The sequence below is a fragment of the Bison bison genome, unplaced genomic scaffold, assembly GCF_000754665.1.
Source record: "Bison bison bison isolate TAMUID 2011002044 unplaced genomic scaffold, Bison_UMD1.0 scf7180017864110, whole genome shotgun sequence".
Classification (NCBI taxonomy): domain Eukaryota; kingdom Metazoa; phylum Chordata; class Mammalia; order Artiodactyla; family Bovidae; genus Bison; species Bison bison.
The window spans coordinates 400,796-407,976 of record NW_011494682.1 but is presented as its reverse complement, the minus strand read 5'-3'; positions in this window follow the sequence as shown (position 1 = coordinate 407,976).

The window sequence follows — 7,181 nt, the reverse complement described above, 5'->3', positions numbered from 1 at the left end:
TATATTTTAATGCCATTCTCTCAAATCTTCCCACCCTCTCCCTCTCCCACAGAGTCCATAAGACTGTTCTATACATCACTGTCTCTTTTGCTGTCTCGTATACAGGGTTATTGTTACCATCTTTCTCAATTCCATATATATGCGTTAGTATACTGTATTGGTGTTTTTCCTTCTGGCTTACTTCACTCTGTATAATAGGCTCCAGTTTTAGAAGATAAAAAGCTGTTATCCAAGGAGCTATAAAGAAGATATATTCAGTAAGAAATCAATTGTGTGGGATAAATAGAAAAAAAAAATAATCTTTTTACCTTTATAAACACACCAGATAAGTACATTTTTAAAATAAATTACTCAAAGATGTACTCTACCAATCAAGGGGTGAATTAAAATAAAGGATTTGAAAATGAGGAATTCATTTTACAAACAGTTTTGGGTAAACAACAATGTCTTAGTCATGAAGTAGGGTTAGTTACACAATAAATGAAAATACAAAATAGTTATTTTAAAAGATAATATGCATAAAGTAAAATATTACATTGTTAATAATAGTCTAGATATATATTTACAGATTAAATTAACAATGACCAAGAAACAGAGGGAAAAAGAAAGTAAAAAGAGAGAGAGATGGCTGAATAAATATCTGTCTTATAGGGATGTCTTCACTTGTAGATTTAGAAGAATATAAATTTAATTATATTTGTGTGAAAATTAATGGTGATTATACAGAGAACTATAAGTAGACATCTTTGAAATCACTCGAAAATAAAGAAGCAAACTATTGTTTCTGCATAAAAGGAAAGGAAGCTTAGCAATCAGAAAGGCATTATAAAATAGAAAAAAATTAAATACCAAGAGAAAAAATTAAAGTGTAAATATTTATAATAAATATAAATATAATAACATAAAGAACTTAAACTCCTAGGTAAATGACAGAGACTTTCAGAGAAAGGTAAGAACAAAATCCAAATATATGTGAATAAAAGAAGCACGCACAAACCAAATGGTCCTGGTTGAAATGTAGGCGTTATTACCATGTGAAAAAGAAGTAAAGTAGAAAGCAAATCAATGATATATAAAATAATTTGATATACAAAATAAAACTAATTTTAATTAGGTATTTGAACTTATCACTCTTAATGTTTTATAGCTGTTTAGAAAAAATAAGACCATTTTAAGACTACAAAAGATTTTCTAATATAAGTGATCATGTCAGATTCAAAAATGATCAGGTTCAATTTTGTATCCTATAAACAGAATTATACCTTCTTTGCAAACATCTGAGGAACAAATATAGCTATATGTACTTGACCAGAAAAGTTATCTGACTAAATTTAAAAGGAAAAAAAATATGGCTTTACTGTATGATCACCATATATATGAGCCAGGCTCCTCTGTCCATAGGAATTCTCCAGGCAAGAATACTGGAGTGGGTTGCCATGTCCTCCTCCAGGGATCTTCCCAACCTGGGGATCGAACCCAGCTCTTCCACATTGCAGGAGGATTCTTTACCATCTGAGCCACGAGGGAAGTCCAAGAATACTGGAGTGGGTAGCCTATCCCTTCTCCAGTGGATCTTCCCAACCCAGGAATAGAACTGGGGTTTCCTCCATTGGAGGCATATTCTTTACCAGCTGAGCTAGCAGGGAAGCCCATGCATATATATATATATATTTTTTTTTTTTTTTAAATCCTAAAATTTTAAGCAACAAGCTCCTAAGTAATTGAAACCTGGAAACAATACCATTTACAGTCACTCCAAAGAAATAATACTTAGATATAAATCTAACCAAATGCAAATAGAATCTGTATGCCGAAAATTACAAAATGCTGAAGAGAGAAATCAGAGAACTTTGTCACAGAATGGACACCTTAGTATATAACACAATAATACAAAATAAAGATGTCATTTCTCTACTTACTTATCCATGTACTCAATGCAATTTTTATCAAAAATTTATATTAATACATATACAAAAAGACAAAAAACTAAAATAGGCCAAACATTTTGAAAATGAATAAAGTAGGAGGAATCACTATTTGATTTTAAGAACTTACTGTGTAGGTACATTAATTAAAACAATTAATTAAGACAACTAAAAGGAGAAAAGAAGTGTTATGAGGTGAAGAACATTAGCCAGCAAGAATTAAGCAGAGGATTTAAAAGGCTTTCAAGATTTGCTTTGGCTTCCAATTCTCCTTACATCTGCCATAAAATGTTCAGGCCCTGGGAAGGCACTGGTCTCTGATTTGGCTTAGATCAGAGCCAAATCTACCCCATGGCCTGCAATAGAACTGCCTCGGCAGTCCTGCATATCTGTAAAGGAGAAAAACCCACGGAAACTGTTGAGCTACAATTTTGGAAATTTTGAAGTTTGTTTGCTATACGGTAATGTTCCAGTGGAAACTTAACTAAAAAAAGTAACCAGAGGCAAGAACATACATGACTCCGTGCTAAGAATGTTGGATTTTATACTAAAGTGTGCCTGAAGCCAATGGGGCTTTTGAGCAAAAGAATGATATGATATGATATGATTTATGTTAAAAAAGTATAATCCTGTTGGTGGGTGAAGAGACTCAGGTGATAACAGTAGAAGTAAGAAAATGATTTAAGAGTTTAACTTAAATCAAGCAAGATATTTTGGTGACGTGGTTCAAGGTGGCTGTGGGGAAGATAGAAGTGGTCAAATTCTGGATACAGCTTGAAGCAGGGAAGCAGCAGAATTAACTAATGAATTAGATATAAATTGTGACAGATAAGATTCAACCGCGATCAACTGAGATGGGCAAGACCACAGTGGCAGCAAGAGTCTGACAAAAATCAACACTTTAGTTTTGGACATTTTATTTCTTCTGGTTTAATGGCCAAAGTCTATGAAAATGTAGTTGCTAAATGAAAGAACCCTGATAAAAAGAATGACAAAATATTGTTTAAAAATAAAGTTCTGGATGAAACTCACGAAGGACAAACTGGATGAAACACATTATCAACTTTGGGATTGCCTAACCTAAGAAAGTTAGAAGAGGAAGGAGATATTTAGACCTCTTTAAAAATGTAGACATAATTTATTTATGAAGACATTTATTAAAATGACCCTAGAATAAATGCATGTTGTCATCGTTATAATAAAACAAAAACATTTCCATGAACCAGTACTTATTTACTGGGTTCTATACCAGATTGTATCAAATCAGTTGTGGGATCTATGACAAAAATGTAACAAGGCTGTGAGAATACCCTGGCATTTCTTACTGGACAGATAGAAGCAGAGAAAGCTGTATGCACTAATGCTTATCAGACAGGCTCACACTGTTTCACTCTAGGATGAAGACATCTGAATTCTCTTTAGGAATACCAGGATTGCCTTTTTTTTTTTTCCACTGGTTGTGCAGCTCACAGGATCTTAGTTTACCAAACCAGGGACTGAACTCCTGTTCTTGGCAATGAAAGCGCAGAGTCCTAACCACTAGAATTCCCTAGGATTGCCTTTTTTTAAAAAAATAAATGAAAACATTTGAAAGATAATCACAGAGTGTCAGAAAGGCAGTATCACAAAATATGTATTGCAAACAGTGGAAATGAATTGCTAATTAACCATGATTTTTGAAAGTCCACAGCCATATCTCAAAACATTGCATGGTTCAGTACCTTAGCATAGGCTAATTAATATCAGACAATATTCTGAAAGAAAAATTCTATGGCATTAAAATTCTAATCTGCAATCCATAGCGATTCCCACACAAAAAAAGAAAAATACCTTCCCCCACCTGTTACTTTAAAACTTATTTTGTTAGAAAAACTCTTTTAAAGTAAATTGTACTACTATCATAATGTTTATTCCAAACATGTAGAGGGTAGCTGAGGATGCTACTATACATGACAAGATAATAATGATTTTGCAGAAATGTTAGCAGCTCAGTTTAGGAGCCAGAAAACCTGGATGGAATACTGGCTTGATTACTCACTAACTGCATAATTTCAACAAGCTATTTAATCTCTATACTTTGTTTTCCTCATCAGTAAAATGGTAATGATAATAATAACTAACCAAAGGTAACTAAGAACACAAAAATACTAGTTACCATTATAATTATGATGAAAATGATTAGACCTAATTAAAAATAGGAAGGAAGGAAAGAAGAATGGAAAGATGAAGGGGGTGGAGGAGAGAAGGAAGGAAAGTGATGTTTATATATCCTTTGGTTTAGTCTTAGCACTTAATGAAACATAAAACTTCAGTGGCCTTACATGCCAAGGTTCTTGCCAATTGTGGTACTTAGTCAAAGCAACTGAAATGATCCTCCATGACCTCCTTCCTGAAAACTTACAGAACAGAGGAGATTTTCATCATGAAAAGAAGGCTCAGTTTTAAAAGGATGTTGTTTTACCAAAATATCCATTTTCCTCCATCACTGAAAGCTCTTATTGAAGCAACCTAAAGATTACTGATCACACTGACAGATAATAACCACACAACATGATTAGAGAGGGCCTTCCCTGGTGGTGCAGTGGTAAAGAATCTTGTCTCCCATTGCAGGAACCTCAAGAACTCAAGCCTCAGGATCCATCCCTGCATTGGGAAGATCCTCTGGAGGAGGAAATGGCAACCCACACCAGTATTCTGTCCTGGAGAATCCCATGGACAGAAGAGCCTTGTGGGCTACAGTCTATGGAGTCACAGAGTTGGATGATTGAGCACACACCCAGAAACAGAAACATGATTAGAGGGGCTTCCCAGGTGGCTCCAGTGATAAAGAATCCACCAGCTAATGCAGGAGACACAGAAGACGTGGGTTTGATCCCTGGGTCAATAAGATCCCCTAGAGGAGGAAATGGCAACTCGCTCCAGTATTCTTGCTTGGAAAATCCCATGGACAGAGAAGCCTAGCGGTTTACAGGCCATAGGGTTGCAGAGTTGGACATGACTGAGCAGCTGAGAAAACCCTCCCACGTGATTAAAGAGGCTGTGTTGACAAATTGTACCACACAATTGTTGAGCTGATCTGTGGAATTAAAATCAAAAGTCTATAATTGTAAAATTGTATTATTCAGTACAAAATCACTGACATTTCCTCTAATGTCATTGGTTTTGAATCCGATCACGGTAGAAAAAAATCATTTGCCTTCAGCACTCAGCCAGATAAAGCTACCTACATCTGTATGAGCTCTTTTAAGAACTTTGTGAGCCCCTTTTAGAAATCCTAGGGTCTGTCAACATCATTTCTTTGCCAAGAAACACTTCAACTGAAAGAAAATTCTGATATTTTGTGCAAAATAGAACAGCTGTGATGCACGGACATACACCTAGTTTTGTAGCTCTGGTGATGGAGAAGCAACCCCTGACACTGGAATGCATTGCTGTGCAGATTGGCTTGTGTTGGTATTAGAGACTTGGCCAATACCAATGAAAGAAGTTTTTTCTGCTGCTGTGAAAGTTGTCAACTTCACCAGAGCTGGCCCCTTGAATGACCATTTTTTAAAGAAATTTGGTTCAAAAGTGGAATAAGATTATAATTTTTTTCTACTGTACGGACACTCGTAGGTATTCGATGGGACAAGTCAATGTACATGATTAAACTTCAGAAAAAAGAGAAAAAAGCCCACTCAGAACAATCTGAAAGGGAGATATTCATTCATTGCTTGGCTTGCTTGGCCAGTGTTTTTGGTCATGTGCAAAAGGTAAATCTGACCTAAGGCCCTGCGGCTGAAAAACCATAAGTAAGTTTTTACCAAGATGCCAAAAGAAGAGCTTCACAGGATAAGGTTGAGACTGACAATCATCAACTTCTCAGCTGGCAGAGTTGGAAATACTGCAGACCTTTTCCAAGGGTTTCTTCAGCTTCTTGGACCTTAATAATAAAATAAGCATTGGAAATCCATCCTTGGCTTATACGGCCTTAGTGCAAATTTTATCAAAGATGACTCCATTACCTTGAGAACTCAGGAAATGAAGTGACCCAAATTCAATGTGAAGTGTCTTATTCAGTTTTCATGCTCCAACACCAACTCACTATACCTGAGCAAAGCAAAATTTAGAAGCAAATTTGATTTAGTTTGCTTTTATATACAATTGAGAATCAGAAATATTCACTTTAAAAAGCACATATATTCATAATTAATTCAAGGCCAAAGATGATTTATAAGTTGCTATGTCAGAGTCTGTTGCACTAAACCAGATAGCATCTGCCTTATTTTGGAAACATACTGCTAATATTTATTTTTTTATTTTGGTTTCATTTACAAAATTTGAATTTAATTCCATGTTTTTCCATTGAGAAGTCATTGACTTTTGCATGATGTTCCACCATCCCCAGAAAAATGCATATACTCCCACAAAGTTATTGAACTGCTTTATAACTTGACTTTATATACTTACAAAAATAATCTCTAGGGAAAAAATGTCTTTTTAGATTCTATGTGTCTGGAATGCAAAAGAAAGTTGAGAACCAAAGTGATGTAAGCTTCATGAAGATGAAATACATGAATTCCCTTAATGTACTATTTTTGATACACATGTAAAAATTAGCACTATATAGATGGGTAATTGAGAACACTTAAGTTGCATCAAAAGTTGATAAATCACTGGGTGTCCCTAGAATGCCATGTTTGCAAAGATACAGAGAGCAAAGAAGTCCTGAATGCTTAGGACATGTTACAGCTTCAGAATTTATTAGCAAATATCCAAAAGCTTAAAAATCCTCAGGATAGCCTATCCTAAATCAAAGTGAATAGACAGTCACTGAAGTACGAAAAATGGTTTCAAGCTGAGTCTCATCAGTGTCCTGATTGCATAATGATGTTTTAAATATTCATAGGTTTCAAGAAGTTGTTTTAAAACTGTTCTGGAGAACATTGACTTTTGAACTTACTTCATACTGTGTTCATTTGAAGAATCTATACCAATAAACTTGAACCTAATTTTATAGTAATATCTCATTGCTTTTGAGAGATGGATTAGGGATAATAAACAACAAACTTAAATATAGGAGAATAAACCAAAATTTACATAGGAGCTAAATGGCACCCCACTCCAGTACTCTTGCCTGGAAAATCACATGCATGGAGGAGCCTGGTGGGCTGCAGTCCATGGGGTGCTAGGAGTCGGACACGACTGAGTGACTTCCCTTTCACTTTTCACTTTCATGCATTGGAGAAGGAAATGGCAACCCACTCCAGTGTTCTT